This window comes from Trachypithecus francoisi, unplaced genomic scaffold, assembly GCF_009764315.1.
Source record: "Trachypithecus francoisi isolate TF-2019V2 unplaced genomic scaffold, Tfra_2.0 Lachesis_group10, whole genome shotgun sequence".
Lineage (NCBI taxonomy): Eukaryota > Metazoa > Chordata > Mammalia > Primates > Cercopithecidae > Trachypithecus > Trachypithecus francoisi.
This window is the reverse complement of record NW_022681455.1, coordinates 59,048,110-59,070,872: the sequence shown is the minus strand read 5'-3', so window position 1 is coordinate 59,070,872 and position 22,763 is coordinate 59,048,110. Positions and strand designations below refer to the sequence as shown.

At 35.7% G+C, this 22,763-nt stretch overlaps 1 protein-coding gene across 1 annotated transcript in view; it reads left to right on the top strand.

The window, feature by feature from the left end:
* Nucleotides 1-22,763, top strand: part of KHDRBS2 (KH RNA binding domain containing, signal transduction associated 2) — a 591,787-nt gene that overhangs the window by 107,321 nt on the left and 461,703 nt on the right. The gene's annotated exons all lie outside the window — the stretch shown is intronic.

The following is a 22,763-nucleotide window of genomic DNA, read 5'->3' as shown; positions in this document are numbered from 1 at the left end:
GCATTTCCTTTTCTTGGCAACCTCACCAGCATGTGCTATTTTTGGACCTTAATAATAGCCATTCTGACTGGTGTGAGGTGGTATCTCATTGTGCTTTTGATTTGCATTTTGTCTAATTATTAGTGATGTTAAGCATTTTTTCATTTGCTTGTTGACCACATGTATGTTTTTTGAAAAGTGACTGTTCATATACTTTGCCTACTTTTTAATGGGATTGTTTTATCCTTGTTAATTTTTTTATGTTCTTTGTAGATGCTGCATGTTAGAACATTGTCAGATGCATAGTTTGCAAATATTTTCTTCCATTCTGTAGTTTGTATGTTTTATCAATAGTTTCTTTTGCTGTACAGAAGCTCTTTAGTTTAACTAGGACCCATTTGTCAATTTTTGTTTTTGTTACAATTGCATTTAGTGTCTTTGTCATGCAGTCTTTGTTACTTCCAGAATGATAATTTCCTAGGTTATCATCCAGAGTTTTTGTAGTTTTGGATTTTGCATTTAGGTCTTTAATCCTTCTTGAGTTTATTTTTGTAACTAGTGTAAAGAAGGTGTAAGCTTCAATATTCAGCATATGGCTAGCTAGTTATCCCCATTGCCTGTTTTTCAATAGGCAGAAATAAAGTCTTTATTTCTGGGTTCTCTGTTCTGTCCATTGGTTTAGGTGGTTGTTTTTGTGCCAGTAACATGCTGTTTTGGTTATTGTAGTGTATAGTTGGAAGTCAGGTAATGTGATGCCTCTAGCTTTGTTCTTTTTGCTTAGGATTGCTTTGGCTATTTGGACTCTTTTATTCTGTTCTATATGAATTTTAGAATAATTTTTCTTAATTCTGTAAAGAATATCATTGGTAGTTTTATAGGGATAGGATTGAATCTGTAAATTGTTTTGAACAGTATGGCCATTTAAAAAATATTGATTCTTTCTTATCCATGAACATGGGATGTTTTTTCATTTGTTTGTGTCTTGTCTGATTTCTTTCCGGCAGTATTTAGTAATTCTCATTATAGAGATCTTTCACTTTTTTATTTAACTGTATTTCTAGGATTTTTGTGGCTATTGTGAATAGATTGTGTTATTGATATGATTCTCAGCTTTGATGTTGTTGGTGTATAGAAATACTACTACTGATTTTTGTACATTGATTTTGTATCCTGAAATGTAGCTGAAGTTCCTTATCAGGTCTAGGAGCTTTTGAGAAGAGACTATGGGGCTTCATAGGTACAATATCATATCATCTGAAAATAAGGATATTTTGGCTTTCTCCCTTTCTCTTTGCATGTCTTTTATTTCTTCTTCCTGCCTGATTTCTCTGGCTAGGATTTCCAGTACTGTGTTGAATATGAGTAGTGAGAGAGGGCATCATTGTCTGTTCTGGTTTTGAAGGTGAATGCTTTCAGCTTTTGCCCATTCAGTATGTTGGCTGTGGGTTTTTCATAGATGGCTCTTACTATTTTGAAGTATGTTCCCTCAATGCTTAGATTGTTCAGGGTTTTTAACATGAAGAGATGTTGAATTTTATTGAAATAATTTTGTGTGTCTATTGAAATGATCGTACGGTTTTTGATTTTAGTTTAATTTGTGTGAATAATCACATTTATTGATTTGCATATGTTAAACCAACCTTGCATCTCAGGGATAAAGCCTATTCGATTGTGGAATATTAGCTTTTTAATCTGCTGCTGGATTTGGTTTGCTAGTATTTTGTTGAGGACTGTTGCATCTATGTTCATCAAGGATATTGGCCTGAAGTTTTAGTGTTTTTCATTGTGTCTATTCCAGGTTTTGGTATCAGGATGATACTGTATTCATAGAATGAGTTAGAGTTTAGAATAGTTTCAGTAGGAATGGGACCAGCTCTTCTTTATGTATCTGGTAAAATCTGGCTGTGAATTCAACTGTTCCTGGGCTTTTTCTGGTTGGCAGTCTGTTTATTAATGATTCCATTTTGGAACTCATTATTGGTCTGTTCAGGGATTCAGTCTCTTCCTTGTTCTGTGTTGGGAGGTTGTATGTGTCCAGGAATTTCCCAGTTTCTTCCAAGTTTTCTAGCATGTGTTATAGAGGTGTTTTTAATAGTCTCTCAAGGTTATTGTATTTCTGTGGGATCCCTAAAGTGGTAACATCCCCTTTCTTATTTCTTTGTGTTTACTTGGATCATCTCTTTTTTTTTCTTTATTAGTCTAGATAGTGGTTTATCTTATTTATTCTTTCAACAAACCAACTCCTGGATGCGAACTTTTGTGTTTTTTGCATGTTACAACTTCCTTCAGTTCAGGCCTGGTTTTGTTTATTTCTTGTCTTCTGCTAGCTTTGATGTTGGTTTGCTCTTGCTTCTCTAGTTCCTCTAGGTGTCATGTTAGGTTGCTAATTTGAGATCTTCTTAGTTATGTGATATGGGCATTTTGCACTATAATATTTCTTATTAATAAGGCTTTAGTTGTATCCCAGTGATTCTTGTATGTTGTATCTTTGTTCTCAGTAGTTGCGAAGAAATTCTTGATTTCTGCCTTAATTTCATTGTTCACTCAAAAGTCGTTCAGGAGCAGGTTAATTTCCATGTAATTCTGTGGTTTTGAGCAATCTTCTTAGCATTGATATATATTTTTATTGTGCTGTGGTCCAAGAGCGTGCTTGGTATGATTCCAGTTTTTGTTTTGTTTTGTTTTGTTTTCAGTTTTCTGGGGATTGTTTTATGGCCAATTGTGTGGTCGATTTTAAAGTGCCATGTGCAGAGAGAAATATATATTCTGAAATTTTGGGGTAGAGAGTTCTTTAGATGTGTATTAAGTTCGTTTAGCCAAGTGTTGAGTTCAGGTGCTGAATATCTTTGTTAGTTTACTGTCATGATGATCTGTCTAATACTGTCAGTGGTGTGTTGAAGTCTCCCACTATTGTTGTGTGGTTATCTAGGTTTCTCTGTAGGTCTCTAAGAATTTGCTTATTAATCTGGGTACTCCTATGTGGCATGCATATATGCTTAGGATAATTAAGTCTTCTTGCTGAATTGAACCCTTCTATTATGTAATGTACTTCTTTTTCTCTTTTGATTTTTGTTTGCTGAAAGTTTGTTTGTCTGAGATTAGAGTAGCAACCCCTTATTTTTGGTTTGTTTGTTTTCTTTCCATTTGCTTTGTAGATTTTTCTCCATCCCATTACTTTGAGCCTATGGATGTCATTGCATGTGAGATGGGTCTCTTCAAGGAATATACAGTTGGGTCTTGCTTCTTTATCCAGTCTGCCATTCTGTGCCTTTTAGTTGGGGCATTTCACCCATTTATATTCAAGGTTAGTTTGGATATGTGTGATTTGATCCTATCATCATGTTATTAGGTAGTTATTATGCCGACTTGACTGTGTAGTTGCATTATAGTGTAAATGGTCTATGTACTTGTGTGTTTTTGTGATGGTACATAATAGTCGTTTGTTTCTATATTTAGTATTCCATTAAGGTCCTCTTGTAAGGCAGGTCTGGTATTAATGAATTCCCTTAGCATTTACTTGTCTCAAAAGAATCTTATTTCTCATTTGCTTATGAAGCTCATTTTGGTAGGATATGAAATTATTGGTTGTAGTTTCTTTTCTTTAGGAATGATGAATATAGGCCCTCAATCTCTTCTGGCTTATAGGGTTACTGCTGATAGGACTGTTGTTAGCCAGATCGGGTTTCCTTTGTAGGTGACCTGCCCCTTCTCTCTAGCTGCCTTTAATGTCTTTTATTTTATTTTGACTGAAAATCTGATGACTATGTGTCTTGGGGATGATCATCTTCTATAGTATCTTACAGTGGTTGTTTGCATCTCCTGAATTTGGATATTGGCCTCTCGCAAGGTTCGGGACATTGTTATGGACAATATTCTCAAATATACTTTCCAAGTTGCTTGCTTTCTCTCTCTCTCTCTTTCAGAGATACCAGTGAGTTGTAGTTTTGATCTCTTTACATAATCCCATATCATCAGAGGTTTTCTTCATACATGTTTTTTCTTTTTTTCTTTATTTTTGTCTGACTGAGTGGATTTGTAGAACCAGTGTTTGAACTCTGAGATTCTTTCCTCAGTTTGGTCTATTCTGTTGTTAATACTTGTGATTATATTATTAAATTCTTGTAATCCATTTTTCAGCTCTATCAGATTACTTTGGTTCTTTCTTTAAATGGCCACTTCATCTTTTATTCTCTGTAATGGTTTATTGTATTCCTTAGATTACTTGGATTGGATTTTTACTATCTCCTGAATCTCCGTGATCTTCATTCCTATACATACCCTGAATTATGTATCTGCCATTTCACCCAGTTCAGCCTGGTTAAGAACATTGTTGGGGAACTAATGAAGTTGTTTGGAGGTAGGAAGACACTCTGGTTTTTTGACTTGCCAGGGTTCTTACACTGGTTCTTTTTTCTCTGTGTGGGCCAATGGTCCTTTAATATTTGAAGTCACTGTCCTTTGGTTGGTTTTTTTTTTTTTTTTGCATTTATCTTCTTTGATGCTCTTGGCAGTTTGACTTTGGTATAAGGTGGGTTCAGTCAACTGGCTTTGATTCTGGAATATTTCAGGGGACCATAGCTCAGTTCTGCACTCCTGGGCTACATGCTCTTACCCTGAATGGACTGGTACCAGGTCCCCATCTTTGTTCTCTGGCCCCTTGAGGTGAGGAACCTGCTGTGCTTGGGAGGCTAACGTGATTCTGGTTTGTGGTCACAACTGTTTGATGGGGGATCCCAGCCAAAGTGCTTCGTCAGGGTGGTGGCAATGGGATCCATGGTTCTTCTCATGTGCCAGCAGCTATGGTGGTATAGCAGGGTGCACATGTGTTGGCTGGGATATGCTGGCAAAATATTTTAGTCCTGTATTTTTTGGCCATAGTCCAGTAGGTGGCACTTAAGAGTGTTAGCCAGCAGATAGGCTCTTACTCCGCTGTGTGGCTCTTCTGTTTTTTGGCACAGTTGGCAGTAGTTCTCTGTGATGCTCCAGAGAGGGATGGCCCACTCACGTAGTCTGCTTCCTGGCCTTGGAGGAGCCCCCTTCAATCAAGCTCCATCCCCGCGTTTCTTTTGCTGGGTGTTTTATTCCATAAGGCTTCCTCAGGTAGCGGCAGTGGTCTGCAGACAGGCTGTAGTTGGCCCTGTGGAGGGAGGCACGCCCTGATCCTCCATCAGCCTATGAACACAGGTGTCTCACTTCTTTCGGTGAAGGCTTCTCCCTGCTTAGTCACCAACCAAGCCAGCAGTGGGTGGGGTCAGACGACTGTCTGGGTGCTTTCCCAGGGAACACGTGATTGTGCCTTCCCACAGAGTTTGGACAGAAGTAAGACAGCGGGCTAAAAGATCTAGCAGTCGTGGCACACATTGCTACCAGTGTTGGAGGTAGGTGAAGTCACCCGCCCTGCTCTCTGGTTATTTTCTAAGACAACAGAAGGCTGTACCCACCAACTGAGTTCAAGCAGAAGAGGGACTACTGGGCCAGAAGCTGGGCCCAAGCTTTGTCTGGTGAGGGTGAATGGATCATTCTTACTGCTCCCACACATTCCATCAGGGCTATGGCACTGGTACCAGTCTGTTTCAGGGTCTAAGGCTTGAGAGGTCTCTGTGGACTTCAGAGTTACCTTTGCCAAAACTACTGGTAGCTCTCTGCCTCAGTTTAGAAGTGTGTGGTGTAGTTCAGCGGAGCCAGGGGCATTTTCCCATCCCCAGTCTTGCACAGGTCCCCGTCAAGAGAGTGTGAATCTCCCATGGAATTTCTATATGGGGAGCTTTCCCATATGGGGAGCTTCTCCTGTCTACGCATTGATTCCACATGGGTTTCTGCCCAGCTTTGTTCTTCTCTGCTGTGTCCTCTTCCTGCCTTGATGGATCCCAAAGCGATTTCTTAGGTGATCAGCTTGTTGGGTCGGCGTTCACTAGCCCTTTTCTTTCCTCTCCATGAGAGCAGTACACATGAGCTTCTTGCTTCTAGTCCGCCATTTTGACCCTTTGCCTCTACAAAGGCAACTTGTGTCAATATGTTCCTCCATATTCCTAAGACATTCTTGAAGAATCTGGAGGCTGACTCTAGGTGCACTGCCTATGAGTTATCCCTGCTTTGCAAGAAACAGTTAAAAAAATATATGTATATGTAAATATAAATGTATATTTATATATATGATGAGAATAAACACTATTCTTAACATTTGCTATTTCTCCTCCACATATACTATGTTTCATTGTCCAATATGCCATTTCTTTCAAATTTTAACATCTCCACCTATTGTGCATATTACAGTCAACATCATAATACAATCTCTTTCAGGCATGCAGTGATCGTAGCTCACTGTTTTTGCCTGTACATGTGTAAATGTGGTACTGGCTTCTTATAGTAAGTTGTTGGTAGTGTAGGAACTATGTGTATTGAGTTTACTTGCAGTTTTAAATGTCTTCAGTACAATTACATCATGAGTTAGTGGTGAAATGCAAAGCTGTTACAGATACAAAAAGAATAAAAACATAGCTTAGGGTATAAATTTGATATTAATGAAGACAATTATTTTCCCTGGAGAAATGATAAAAATTCCATATTTTCTTGTGCCACAACAAACAAGTGCCTTGTAGGATCTAATAAACCAAGGTATACCTAAATGGCACAAGCTGTGCTATATTTTGTTACTGCTAGATATGCAAAAGGAATGCTTGGCACGTGTCTGGGTAAACTGAGAGACCATTAGAGGACAGGAATGTGCGGCTTCCTCTTGTAAGAGGGTATCTAGTTGTTGCTTGCTGGTGTACCTGTTTGTTCACCTAGGCAATTCAGCCTCTCAATGCCTTTTAAAAGTATCTCTTTGATGTACTTTTAGAATTCTGTGAAATACATCAGACCTTTTCTTCAATTAAATTTGCCCCAAGGCCCACTTTATATTTCTTGACTTGAGTTACTGCCAACTTTTGAAAGCAATATATTGCCAGGAGTGTAAATCTGCCCCAAATTTGACCTTTTTTAAGATCAAACGCAGCCACATTCCCCTGTGCTGGTTTTCAAATCAATTTCTTATGTAGATTTATGCAGAAAATTAAAGTTCCAAAGTGTTTAAAACCATCTCACTTGCTCTATACTTCTTCTTATTCTATTTAGTCCCAGAAAAAGGGGCAGCCTTCTGTGCCTGGTTGGAAGAAGTCTCATCCATGGTTGCAACTTGCCATGTCTTCCCACAGAGTGTGAGTTTCCTTCTTTATACATCAAAAGATGAAATACCCAAGTCCAAGTACTTGATGAGTGTGATTTTTCTGACTTTTAAAGTAGTTATCAGATCATTTAAGAATAGTTCCTAAATGTGGAAACTACGACTCTTGTGGAAACTAAAACTCAAAGCCAAATATAACCACTTACAATCTTGGAAACACATCTATTTTTGTAAGCAATATGGTTTTTCAGAAGCCACTCTGTAGCTTACAGCTTAAACCTGTTTTATCTTTACCACAGACCACTGCACAGCATTGCTTTTTATTTTTCTAAAGTAAATGGAAGAGAGGATTTGACGAGCTTTGTGATTTCAGTTTCATTCATATCAGTTTTCCAACTCCTCGTTTGTGAATTTAAATTTTAACTGAGAAAACAATATGACACTGATTCACATGTTTATGAGGAAAAAAATTTCAAATTGCTGTAGACTATACTCTCTCCAATAGAATGGCATGTGAAATAATCCTGTTTTCTAGGAAAATTTAGAAATTTTCAGTGGTATTATGTCTAGAATTTGTCTTTTCTGATTACCTGTCCTTTTAATTAATGCCTATCCCATGTACTTCAAATATTATTTTTCCATTTTGTATTTTTTTAATTTTTTATGTTTTCCTCCCACATTGAGTCATACATTTCTAATTCTGAATTAGTTGTGCTTCTATTCACATCATTTTTTATGACCCCTTGCAAATATGTCCTTGATTTTCCTGAAATCATACCAGTCTCCTTTTCTAGGTCTAGTGAATATTCAGCCTGTTTTAACTAGTTGTTTTCATTCTCTAACAAAACCCCTAGCCTTTTCCTTCTCATACCTCAGGCTAATATTTTCTACCTTATTTGGGAGGGTTGCTTCTTATTTTCACATTTACCCTCAACTGGAAAACTGAAGACTGCTTCAAAAGGACCATTAAAATGCAGGTGCTTTTAGAAAAATGTCCAAACCCGTATTCTTTCCTTAGGGCCCTGTGACAGCCAAAAAATCTTTCATCTCATGTGCCTCTCTATAATCCTGCCATTCTTCATTTGCTTGTTTGTTCATTTGTTTGTTTGTTTAACTCAGGGAGCCTTCAGTAAGCTTCTCTACACTCATTAGCGCACAGATGGATCTTCTGCTATTTCTTTTGTTGTTGCAGTAGGAGTGGCCTTTTATGTAGACAGATGTTTAAGAGATCAGAAAAGAAATATCACCATTATAATCAAGAGACATTGCATTATCAATAGAATGGATTTCCATTTTATTATTGATTTTGAAAAGTGGAAGCAAGTGAATTTGATATAAACTTAAATACTGTATTTTGGGGGATTAGCAGAAAAATAAAACTTTCTATGAGAAATAAGGAAGTGAAAATTAATGCTTTTTACCTAGAAACATGTAGATAAGGGATTATTAATACTTTTATTAAGTTAGGAACTGACTGCAACCAACTTGTTGAAAGACATTTAGATCCATGTAGAAAAATTAGGAGTAACTTTTATTTTCATTTTTTAAGGTAAGTCATTGTGAAAATAAATTTGTGTAATACACAGTTTTAGATTTATGCAATTTTATAAAGAACCTTCTTAAAAATACATGCGTTTCATAAGGATGTCACAAAAATAAAACTGTAGAACAACCTCAGTTGTGAATACCAATTGGAAAACTGTAAAATATTACCAAGTGTTGAGCACTAGTGTTCATAGAAGTATTATTCACAATAGCCAAAAGATAAAAACAACCCAAATATCCTCAACAAATTACCAGATCAATAAAATGTGGTATACACATATAATGGATTATTATTCAACCTTAAAGAGTAATGAAATTCTATTATATTCTACAACATAGATGAACATTGAACACATTATGCTAAATAAAATAAACCTGTCAAAAAGAACAAATATATGATTCTACTTTTATGAGGTTCCTAGGACAAGCGAAATTATAGAGACAGAAAGTGGAATAGAGGTTGCAGGGGGTTGTGGGGGAGGAACGAATGATAAATTATTCGTTAATGGGTACAGAGTTTTTGTTTGGAATGATGAAAACATCTAGAAATGGATAGTTGCACAACATTGTGAATGTACTTAATGCCACATATTTGTGCACTTAAAATTAGTTAAAATGGGCTAGGTATAGTGGCGTGCAGCTACTTCCCAGCTACTGGGTAGGCTAAGGCTGGAGGATCACTTAAACCCAGAAGTTCAAGTCCAATATAGGTAATATAGACCCTGTCTCTAAAAATAATAATGACAATGATATATTTTAAAAATAGTTAGAATGGTAAATTTTATGCTATGTCTATTTTACAGTAATAAGAAATATTACCAAAATATTACCAAACGTATTTCAGTAGAACACATCTATCAGCATAGTAAATTACACTCAAATGTAGTTCATTTCAGGAATGCAAGATTGATTTAATTTTTAAAAATAAACAAATTTACTAATTTTTTAGATCAAAAATGCATTTAATAAAACCAATTTTCTATTCCTTATTAAATAAACATGGATGTATATAATTAGTAGATATTAACAACAATGTGAATAAATCATTTATTGAATAAGTGTTAGAGAGATAACCAGTAAGACAATTGGAGAAAAAAGAAAAGGAAGACCAGATCCCTATCTTACCTCTACACCAAAATAAATTCTGTATCTAACTAAAATTAAGTGCCAATGAATAAATAAATAAATAAATGTACTAGAATGAGTTATGGCCAATTTTATTTAATAAAGTTTAATTGGGGAAAGCATTTCCAAAAAATGATGAAAATTACTGAAGCCATAAGTAAATGAATAAATTACTTTAAAACATAAATTGAAAACTTCTGTACAAGAAAAGTCATGTTGATAATTAATTACTAAAATCAAAAAGGAAATTCTAAATTAATATGAATAGTTGAAACACATGACAGAAAATCCATGCCTTTCTATATAGATGAATTCATATTTCTAATTGAATAAGAAGCTAATGTTCCTATCACACATGTATAGTGTAAGGGAACTATACTATACTATACTATATAATACTATATATACTATACTATAAAAAAATGTGAACCTCACTTTTTAGAAAAATACAAATTATGATTAATTTGAGATGCTTCTGTTCTTTATCTGACAAGTTTTGATTATAATCAATAATGATTTTAGGGCATGTAGAAAATTTCACTCCATAATCTCTTGGTCAGAGATTATAGACTCAAGTATTTTAGAGAGCAGTTTTGCAAAATTAGTTACTATCACAAAGGCACAGACTTTTGAAAGCAGTTGCCCATCTAGCTATTCATGTTAGAATTATATATTTGCAAAAATAGACCTTGCTACATGAAACAAATGCATTTGTTCCCCTTTAGTATAAAAGGTATACATGCATGTGTTTACATGTGCATATAATTATATGTAAATAAATGTAAGACAGATAATTTGAAGTAAAAGGAGGTTCCCTTTTTATTGCAGGCATTTTTGTGCTGTTTGAATTAGTTGCTATTAATGTTATTTTCCTAATAATAAAGACATTTTAGAAATAGTTTGCGCTAATGGAAAGCAAGTAATGTAGAAAAATTGGTTCTATGTAGAAGCTTCTTTTTTCCTAGATAATTAAAACTAAGAATTATTATGTGTTGTCTATATGCCAAATAACTTACAGTTTTTATCTATGACTCATTTGATTGTCACAAAAATTCTAATAATACTATCCTTCCCATTTTATATGTAAGGAAACTCTCATAGGAACTGACTTGCCAAAATAATATTATTAGTAAGTTTACAGCCTGTTGCCTTTACCTCATTATTACATCGTGTAGTTCATTATTATAATCTAAGCAAGTCATATCTTAAAACATGCAGTAGAAAATTTAACCCCAAACATGACTCCAAAATCCACCAAAATCTATTATGAGTTTAAAAACTATATTCAAATTTTGTCTTTATGAAAAAACAATGCACATTTTATTTCTGGTTTATGAATAGATATGGTGCTTAAATTAAGAGCATAGTGTAAAACTCAAGCTTAGAGGAATGACTAACTTTAAAACATTGTAAAATAGTCCTTAAACCTGGGACCTCACACTTAAGAGAATTACAGTTTTTATGACTACCCTGTATATATCAGACACTGAGAAAAGCAGAACAAACTGCTATTTTCTTTTCTGAAGTACATTGTGAGTGTTCTAAAGAAGAGCATAAGGTTTAAAACTATGTAAGTGGCTTTCCTACAGCCCCACAATATATTAATGATTGTGTTAACATTTGAACCTGGATCTATCTGCACCAAAGATTCTCTTTGCATTAAACCATGGTATAATTCACTTTCTTTTATCTGAGGAGGCATTGAGATAATTCTGGACACAGATTGCTAAGATTTCAAAGGCCCACAGATGGAAAAACAGATGTGTTTCTCCTCTGGTGTTAAGTGAGGCAGGAATAAACTACTCATTAGTTGGGAGTGTGTCTCATAGGTCATATGGCTGAATCTTCTACCCAATTTAGGAATCATTTCTACAGTATTTGTGCTACTCATCAGTCTGTATATGAATACTTCTAGGATTGAAAAGAAAGTTCAATGCCTCATAAACCAGTTGGATCTAATATTGAGTAGATATCGCTGTTCAGTTTTTCCATTTCCTCATTGAAATATGATCCTTATCCTTGTAAGTTTCCAGCGGTGCTGGTTTTGTCTCTGCAACAATAAAGAAATCACAGGAATTAAAGTCTGTCTTTAACTAGTCTTGATAAATTGCCTTCATTGGCTTCCAGGACAAGACTATTTTTATCTCCTGTTGCAAAACTGCTTGTATTTTTCAGCCTAGTTTGCTGGTTTCTACTCTTCCACACAACTTAATGATATTGAAGTTCCCTAAGAATTATCTATAGTGCTCCTCCCTGTCTACACCCACACTCCATTTGTGATGTCACTTGTGCCATGCCCTTACATAAGCTTCTGATCAAGCCAAGGCCTCTCTCCAAGGCTTACTTGAAGCTGCCCACTTGACATCACCATATGGATATCTAGACATCTCAGATTCAACCAATATTCTTCTCACCCCATTTCTACTCTACCTGTCATCTACACTGTCTCAGCTGGTGACAACACCTGATCCTTTTACTTGGTCATGTCAAAAACCATGGATGCCTCCTTCACTCCTCTCTTTCTCCTGCACATTCTATCCAACCTGCCAGGCAAACTTAGTAGTCTTATGTTCAAAATATACCATGAATTTGAGAAGGATCTGTGGGAAGATGATGAAGTAGGAAGCACCAGAAATCTGTCTTCCTACCTAGAAAGCAATTGCAGTTGCAGAATCTGTCTGATGTAACTATTCTGTAACTACTGAAGCCTATTGAAGTATTGCAAATTCCAGGGGAAGCCATGAGTAGTAAATTGCCATTAGTTTTGATCCATTTCAACTGTTAGCAGTTGACTATAGAGACCAGAAGGCAGTCGGAAAATATAGCTCAAGTGCTAAAACAAAAATGCTGTCAATCAAGAATCTTATATCTAGCAAAACTGTTCTTTAAAAGTGAGGAATAAATTGACACATTCCCATACACACAAAAGCTCAGAGAGAGTTCATTGCCACTAGACCTTCCCTGCAAGAAATGCTTCAGGGAGTCCTTCAGGGTGAAATTAAAAGAAACTAGACAGTAACTTGAAGCCAGATGAAGACATAAAGATCTTAATAAAGGTAAATAAAGGACAATTATAAAAGCTAGTATTATCTTAACAATGGTTTGTATCTCCATTTTTTTTTTTATTTTCTACAGATTTAAGAGACTAATACATCTTTTAAAATGGTCTAAAAGCTGGTAAAATTGTAACTTCACTTTTTTACTATATAATTAAAGATATTAATGTACTTAAAAAATTATTAGTTTATGTTTTGGGGCATATAATGCATAAAGATGTAATTTTGTGACATGAACAGTAGAAACAGGTATAAAGCCGTAAAAGTGCAGAGTTTTGTGTGTCACTGAAATTAAGTTGGTATAAATTCAAATTAGAGTGTTACAATTTTGGGATATTAAATGTAATGCCCATGGTAGTCACAAAGAAAATAGCTATAGAATACATACAAAAGAAAATGTGAAAGGAATTTAAATATTTCACTACAAAAAATGAACTAAACATAAAAGAAGACAATAATGCTAGAAATGAGGGACAAAAATGCTATAAAACGCGTAGAAAACAAGTAGCAAAATGACAGAAGTACATTTCTCCTTATCAGTATAGTTTTTCATTAAAATCTTCAGAGGATTTGTTCTGGGACCCCTGAAAATACCAAAATTCTCAGATGCTCAGGTTCCTTATTTAAAATGGCCTAGTATTTGCATAAAACCTAAGCAATTCTCACATATACTTTAAATGATCTCTAGGTTACTCATAATAACTTATACCATGTACATAATTTATAATATCGAATACTATGTAAATTATTGTTATACTGTATTGGATATTATTTGTATTATTTTATCATATTGTTATATTTTATTTTTTTAATTCTTTTAAATTCATGGTTTACTGAATAACTGAATCAATAGATGTGGAATTGTGAATATGCAGGGCCAACTGTAATTACTTTAAATGTAAACAGTTTAAACTCTCCAATCAAAAGTGATCGACAATAGATTTTTAAAAATGATTCAAATATATGATATTTTTTTTTTTTTTTTTTTTTTTTTTTTTGAGGCGGAGTCTCGCTCTGTCGCCCAGGCTGGAGTGCAGTGGCGCAATCTCGGCTCACTGCAAGCTCCGCCTCCCGGGTTCACGCCATTCTCCTGCCTCAGCCTCCCAAGTAGCTGGACTACAGGCGCCCGCCACCTCGCCCGGCTAGTTTTTTTTGTATTTTTAGTAGAGACGGGTTTCACCATGTTAGCCAGGATGGTCTCGATCTCCTGACCTCGTGATCCGCCCGTCTCGGCCTCCCAAAGTGCTGGGATTACAGGCTTGAGCCACTGCGCCCGGCCAAATATATGATATTTATAAGAGACTCACATTATATCCAAAGACAAGTAGATCGAAGGTGAAAAAAGGAAATCCTGGCACGTGCTGCAACATGGTTGAAACAAGAGGACATTATGCCTTTCATAAAAGGAGAAATACTGTGTGATTACACTTATATATGGTTACTTAAGTAGTCAAAATCATAAAGACAGAACATAGAATGGCAATCGCCAGGGCCTTGGCAGAGGGATGAATGGAGAGTTATTGTTCAATGGATACAGAATTTCAGTTTCAAGGATAAAAAGAGTTGTGGAGATGGATGATAGCGATGATTGTACAACATTATGAATGTGTTTAACACCACTAAACTGTATACTTAAAAATTTAAATACAGTAATATTTTATGTGTATTTCCCCCATTTTTTTTTAAATTAGAACAAAGAGCTCTTGTTACCCTGGCATAAGTCATCACCTTCTCGCAACTGGGCTCTTACCCTGGCCTAAGTCATCATTTTCTCTCAAGTGGGCTATTACCTGGCCTAAGTTGTCATCTTCTCTCAACCCAGCTCTCTGCTCCTATACAAGTATCTTTACAATCTATTCTTAACAGAATAGCCATCGTCATCTTTAAACATATAAGTCATACAGATCATGTAACTCCTCAAAAAGTTCCAGTGGTCCTTCATTTTGCTCAAAGTAAAAGACAGGGGTTTGCAGTTGCCTACAAGAGTTGACTGCCCATTACCATGTCCTAAGTTGCCTTGTTTATTCATTTTGTTCAGTAACCCTGGCTGGCTAGCGTTCCTAACACTTGGCCCTCATACGTTTACAAAACTACCTATCTCATGTAAAACCACTCCTGATTTGGATAACACTTTCTTAATGAGGTCTAACTTAGACAACCTATTTAATATAGCAACCTTCATCCATCGCTACCCAAGTACTCACAGTCCCTTTACCTTTTTCTAGTTTTTCTTTTTTCACATAACATGTATTATCTTTTAATATAGTTTATAATTTGCTTGATTGTTATATTATAGTCACTTCATGTCAGAGTGTAAAGTTGCAAAATGGCAAGTTCTTCTTTCTCGATTACTCATGTATTCCACTCACTTAGAACAATGTCTAGCACATAGTAGGTGGTCAATAAATACTTTATGAAAAGATACAGAATGCAAATGACCCTTGAACAATAGAAGTTGGAACTACTGGGCCCACTTTTGCATGGATTTTCTTTCACCTCTGCCACCCCAAAGGCCACAAGATCAACTCCACCTCTTCAACCTTTTCCTCAGCCTACCTTTACCTCAGCCTACCTTTTCATCAGCCTACTTGATGTGAAGACAATAAGGATGAAGATTTTTATGATGATTCACTTCCACTTAAGGAGTAGTAAATATATTTTCTCTTCCTTATGATTTTCTTAATAGCCTTTTGTTTATCTAGCTTACTTTATTGTAGGAATACAGTATATAATACATATAACATAAAAAATATGTGTTAATTGACTATTTATGTTATCAGTAAATTTTGTGGTCAACAGTCAGCTATTAGTTAAGTTTTAGAGGAGTCAAAAGTTATATGTGGATTTTCAACTTTGTGAGTAGTAGATGTTCCAGCCCCCTTGTCGTTTAGGGATCAACTTTAATTATGTAGTCTCTTCTCTAAGATACTCCCACTTATGGAAGCACAGTTACTGTAGAATGGATTCAGAACAGGGATCACCTGATCACCATTTTCCTCATCTTACAGAATTCCCAGGCACCTTTCACAGTTGCAGCAATGACGTCATGAGTCCTCTGAAAGAGGTTCCATATTGCTGTCTTCATTGATGACAGTTGCCTCAATGCTACTCTAATCTTGGCAGAGAGAGTTAAAGTATAAGAATAAAGCAATTAAAGTGAAAATTTTACTCAACTCTAATGCCTAGCTTATCGGTTACTTTGCTTAACCAAATTTTCTTGTTAAAATGAAGTTAAAAGGTTAACTTAGGAATCACTTTCAAGTCATTACTGAACATTATGCTTTCATTATTTAATTATCCATTTTTACTAAGTGCAGCATATTGAACATTATTTGAACTTTTATAAATGAGCCTACACATCCTCCACATCATCATTTTGAATATTAATTCCAATTAATTCATTAAATCATTCAAGAGATTTTTTTGGATCTGTATGACAGTCACGTGGCATTTAACTCGTGAAAATGAAAAAGATGCTATCACTGGTCTAAGTAAATGCTATAGTACATTTGAACAGTTTTCCTAATTTTATCTCACAGTAGGCTGGATTGAGAAACTTTGAGATTGTATTAGTTTGCATAGAAGCCTGAAGTCAGGTTTTTTTTAATTATTTCCCTTAAAATTTAGAGGCTAACATTTGAAAAAAAAACAAGAATATGAAAAAAAAAATAGATCATTATTTTTAAAACAGAGCAAAGAGAGAGAAGGTATTGTTTGGAAAGTAGTGTTGAGAGGAACAGAGAAGTAAGATCAGGGTAATGTTTATCTTCCTACTCTCAAGTTCTCTCAATAAGAGAAACCTTCATTTATATGGATGTTTTTGTAACATGGTAATTTTTATGTCTGGCCTCTTTCCTTGCCTGTAAAGTTTCTCCCTGGAAAGAAATCTGTAAGGATATATTAAGATATAGAGTTTTTGAGATGCTAATGAGATCTGTGGAAAGATAATGTAATGTAGTGGGAAAATAAAATTTTGAACCAGATAGACCTGAGTTTCAACCATAGCTGCACTATCATTTAACTGTGACCAGTGGGAAGTTTCATAAACACCTTCATCTTAACTGTTTTTCAGCTTCAACATGAATATAATGACATGCCGTGAGGTTTCATCAGGAATACATGAAAATTTATGTACATACCTGGCAAAGTGTCAGCACATGGTGTAAGCTGACACAAGTATAATTATCAAGTAAATATTAGCTTCTTCTGTTTCTTCATTTAATGATAGTCTTTTTGGAGGTAGCACCTACTCTGTGCCAGATTCTGTGTGAGTGTAATAAAACAGATAGTCGGAATTATTTATCTAAGAGTTCTGTAATGCCATTCCTGAATGAGAGAATGATTAAGGCACTAATTAGAATAGGGATGAAATGGATGAAAGGAGATAATGATTATATTACAAGTAATAAAAGTTGTGATTTGCTCACTGCTTACTATGTATCAAGCACTTTTCTTTGTGATTTATATTATTACCTGATTAAATCCATTTAACGTCTGTGGAATAAATACTGTACAGAAGAGAAGATTGGGCCACATATAATTCAATTGTTGAAACTCACATAGACATTTGAAAATGCATCAAGATTGAAAAGGGGGAAGCTATGCATAAATCTTACTTTTATATCTGCTTATTTATATCTGCCTATTTACAAACTGAATTTTTAGCCATATTTATTTAAATACAATTCTAAAACATTGTTTCTCTTTATGCTGCTTCTTTGTTCAAATGTTTGGAAGTGGTGATTGATATTCGTGAAATGTCATAAATTGGAAAGTGAATAATCTACATGTAATATTAAATAATGAAATGATAAACATTATATAAAACATGCTATTATTATTGTATTTTATGTATTAGACCTCTGACTCATAGTTATATGCCACTTGGAATTAAAATAAATGAGTAAATACTTCAAAAGAACATTTCCTGTGTTCCCATCTGAAGACACATCTCAGAGATAAAATTGATGCTGTTGCTTATTACCCCAAAAACTGGTTTAATTTTAATTCCATGTGCTAAGTAAAGGAGACCAAAATGTTCTACATTTCAGTTAGTTGGGAATATGTTGAATAGTTCCAGAACTATCAAACAAATATTGAAACTTCACAAACGTGCATTATATTATACCCATATTGGGCTAACTTCCTCTTTTTTTTTTTTTTTTTTTTTGTTAGAAGGAGTCTCACTCTGTCCCCAGGCTGCAGTGCAGTGGCACTATCTTGGCTCACTGCATGCAACCTTCGCCTCCTAGGTTCAAGGGATTCTCCTGCCACAGCCTCCTGAGTAGCTGGGACTATAGGCGAGTGCCACCACACCCAGCTACTTTTTGTATTTTTAGTAGAGACAGGGTTTCACCATGATGGCCAGGATGGTCTCGATGACTTGACCTCATGATCTGCCCACTTTAGCCTCCCAAAATGTCAGGATTACAGGCGTGAGCCACCGCACCCAGCCCTCGTTCTTATTTTCTTCTTTTAAGAGTAAGATATTATATTTAACCTAATGGAAAAAGTATTAATTTTGTGGTGTCATAAAAATCTACAAAATTAACTTTTTAGAAGAGTACCTCTAAATGGTTAAAAAAAAAAAGTCTAGTAACACATTTTTATGATTTTACCAGCAAATGAAATCTAACAAAATGCGAAAAATATTCCCTATTCTACGCTTTTTATTTCAGTCTTAAAATAGTTTTTATTTTATAGTTTTATACTAATATTGCAGTTGACTTAATAATCAACATATGATCATGTATCCCATTACTTCATCTTGCTTTTAGTTCAGTCTAAGTCTGCTGAACTGACCAAATAAGTGCTTTATTGTAAGACTTAATGTAGTCTTCAAAAGTTCTCTCTGAAATTGACTATTAACGTAAAACTTTTTGGTTAACAAAAAATAGGTAGTACAAAATGCATTAAAAAGTACATAGTTTAGTAGAACTTGGGAAATGTTTTTCACATGTTTATTATTTTTATATTTGTCACAGATCCTTTGAAATTATTAAAAGTTTTTTACACACAGTGATTGGGTACCTGAGCTATCAGGTATAATTGGGTTGATGGCATTGCTGAGATCCTTTTATTTTTTAGTATATAAAGAATTTTTTTTCTGACTACACCCTGCAAAATGTAGGAGGAAATGCCTTAAATTAACATACAAAATTTGGCTGCCAAACAATATATTGTCTAACTAGACAGAGAAATTGCTGCAATCTTATTTCACATGTGTGAGCAAAGGAATGAGCCCATTCTGCACTCTGAAATTACGGGATTTTTCCCCTAAAATACACCAGCAGGATAGAACAGTCCAATCTTCACAAAAATTGAAAGATTATGCAGAAACACTCACTTTTTAAAAATTTTCCCCTTTTTCACCCTTTCGGCAAATGACTATGTGAACTCTTGTATTTTTGTAAACTGTGGAAAACAGATATGGGAATAGCTTCTACTGTTCATTTTAAAAACAACTATGGGGGGCATTGTTTTAGATTATATAAATTGTATTCATGAGTTACAGAAACAATAGCTTAGCAATGAAGTTGAATAAAATGATGCATGCATACTTTACTATGTCTTGGGCAGTGTTGGGGCCAGAGACAAACCTTCGTGGTCTTGAAGACAGCATGCAAGGCAGAAGGCATATGCATAGATCTTGACCTAGGTCCCTTATGTTAGTCTATACCAATCCTAGACAATCTCGTCTTCTGCCATGATCTTCCGATCCATGTATTTGCTAATGACTCCTAAGACTGTATCTTTTCTCAACGCGGATACTTTTTCTTGATCTCCAGATTTACATATTCAGTAACTTGGTTGATAGCTCCACCTGAATGTTTCTAAGATGACTCAAACTCACCACATTCAAACCTAATTAATTTTATTTTCCTTAGAATCTCTGCTGGTACTTTTTTATCCCTCTTCCAGTGAATTTATTCTCTTTGTTACATAGCCAGAATTGGGTGTCGTCTTTAACTCTTGCTTTGACTCTTCAATTACTAAATCCTGTCCATTTTTTTTCTCTAAACCCAGCTCAAATCCAGTTACATTTCTTCAGCCCCACTGCAACCCCTGTCTTCCAGACTAACATCTCCCAGACTCCCATTATAAATGTTATATACATTTCTGCTACAGCCTTCTGACTGGTTTTGCAGAATTCAGTCTTTCTCTTTCTGGTTTATTTTTCACAAAAGATCTTAGTGAGGATTTTAAAATAATGTCATTCTCTGTTGTAAGACCCTTCAATATTTATCCACTGCTTGAATACAGTCTACATGACAATTCTTGTATGACTTGAATGGCCCCTCCCTCCCTTGAATTGTGCCATTAGTCACTTACCTGTTTTGGTTTAATTGTGGCATGAGTAATTCTCAAAACTAAAAGCTTTTGATATCATTGCGTAACCAGAATCTAAATAAAATCAAACTATGTGGTAGTATTTTTAATATGGCGTTCCTCCAGTTGGCATTCTCCTCAATGTCATTTGTGACACCCTCATTGTTTTATCATTTTTGCTCCCATGACTTTTTAACCCCTTTACCCATGAATCATTCATTCCGTTTTTTTTTTTTTTTCCTTTACGTCTTAACTCTAAGACGAATAGGAGAAACTAAGGAAATTGTAAGAAGTGATTTTCCTTCATACAGAGAAAATAAGCAGAGATTGAGGCGATATATAAATCAGAATCCTATTTCTTTTTTTCAATGGATAAAAACCAGGGCTTATATTACTATTTTTATAAATTAAAATTTGATATATTCTAGAAGTAATCTGACTAGATGTCCTATAAAATCACTTTGATGCAGTAATTTTAGGGAATTTCATTTCGTTTTTCTTCTACTCAAATCCAGACTGGGAAGTAATACAGCAGGTGAAATAAGGCAGACGAAAATAGGAATGGGAAAGGGAGCTATCAAGAAAGGATACAGACGGAATCTCCATGACACCTGAGGGGTGGTGTGTCCCTGGAGCCTGGGCATGTTATTTCACCTCTATGCCCACCTTTCCTAACCTGACATTTGTTTTCTCCAATGTCTTCTTTTTTTTTTTTTTTTTTTTGAGGCGGAGTCTCGCTCTGTCGCCCAGACTGGAGTGCAGTGGCGCAATCTCGGCTCACTGCAAGCTCCGCCTCCCGGGTTCACGCCATTCTCCTGCCTCAGCCTCCCGAGTAGCTGGGACTACAGGCGCCGCCACCTCACCCGGCTAGTTTTTTGTGTTTTTAGTAGAGACGGGGTTTCACCATGCTAGCCAGGATGGTCTTGATCTCCTGACCTCGTGATCCGCCCGTCTCGGCCTCCCAAAGTTCTGGGATTACAGGCTTGAGCCACCGCGCCCGGCCCAATGTCTTCTTTAAAGTCTTCTCTGATACCTTTTCATACAGCCTCTCACTTGGTACTGTCCTTGACTTACCCCATTTTGTATTGTCTGGGAAGGGCTGTGGTCATTTACTACCAAGATGATTAATCGAAGAATAAAAGAAAGAAATGCTTCTACTAGTGAAACAAAGAAATCAAACACTCAGGACAGTAGTACCTCGAGAGGCCTATTTTGTGACTCCAGGATAGGCACGTCGGGGATGAAATAGTGGATGCTGTGTGAGAAATGCCTGAGACTGTTCCCGTTAAAATCATACTGTGAATGCTTTAGACAAAGCCTGGATGGAGAGTTTCCAAGGGTAGCAAAAGAATCTCCCTTGGACTATACCCATGGTTCAAGAGAACTAAGTATACTTTATGCCAAATTTTTTTTTTTTTTTTTTTTAAGACAGAGTCTCACTCTGTCACCTGGGCTGGAGTGCAGTGGCCGGATCTCAGCTCACTGCAAGCTCCACCTCCCGGGTTTACGCCATTCTCCTGCCTCAGCCTCCCAAGTAGCTGGGACTACAGGCGCCCGCCACCTCGCCCGGCTAGTTTTTTTTTTTTTTGTATTTTTTAGTAGAGACGGGGTTTCACCGTGTTAGCCAGGATGGTCTCGATCTCCTGACCTCGTGATCCACCCGCCTCGGCCTCCCAAAGTGCTGGGATTACAGGCTTGAGCCACCGCGCCCGGCCCAAATATTTTTTTTTTAAAGGCAGTAGGATTGAGTGAGTCTAACAGTAGCTGCTCCTAGGTCCCTACCACCCTGAGCAACTCACCATGATGTAAGCAAGCATGGCCCTAGTAGTTAGCAATGATCATATTTGGCCATTTTTCTCCCCATGCTTTAAAATCAATGTAAATAAATATCATGGTTCATATTTATCTAATTTATTTTTAAATGCATACTCTTTTAAAGGGGCAAAGCATTGTGCTTAGTTATTTTTTCGTGCTTAAAAAAACAATATAAAGGCTGAAACATTTTTTAAGAGGCTAGTATTTATTATGTCATAATATTAATCGCAGTATAATGCAAAAAGAAGGTGTCTATTTGCTATTTGAGATGAAATATGCTTGGACTCCAAGAATTTGACTCTCTACTCATAGTTTTTTTTCTTTATTACTAACCGGATTTTATTTTAAAATAAACAGACATGAAGGAATTTCATCATTTGCTCAGCATTAGAGTTGTACAAGCAAATTTGGATTTGGAATTTGACTCTGTAGCATGTTCTGTTTAAAATACTAAGCAGGTTATTCCCTAATGCTCAATTCATTCATAGTTTATGGTAATGAATTTAAGTCTTGGAAGAGAGTGAAACTAATCCTTGAGATATGACCTTAAAATGTGCAATTTAATGTTTTTCCCATTGAGCAAGCTATAAACTGTGAAATAATGTTTCAAAATCCAGGGTTTCGCCTCCAAGCTGTTCATTCACATACATAATCACCAGTGAGCCACATGTGGGCCAAAGCCCCGATGCTATCAGGTGGATCTGGGATGCTGTATCTTTACCCTGCTGTGTTCAAAGAATCTAAATATG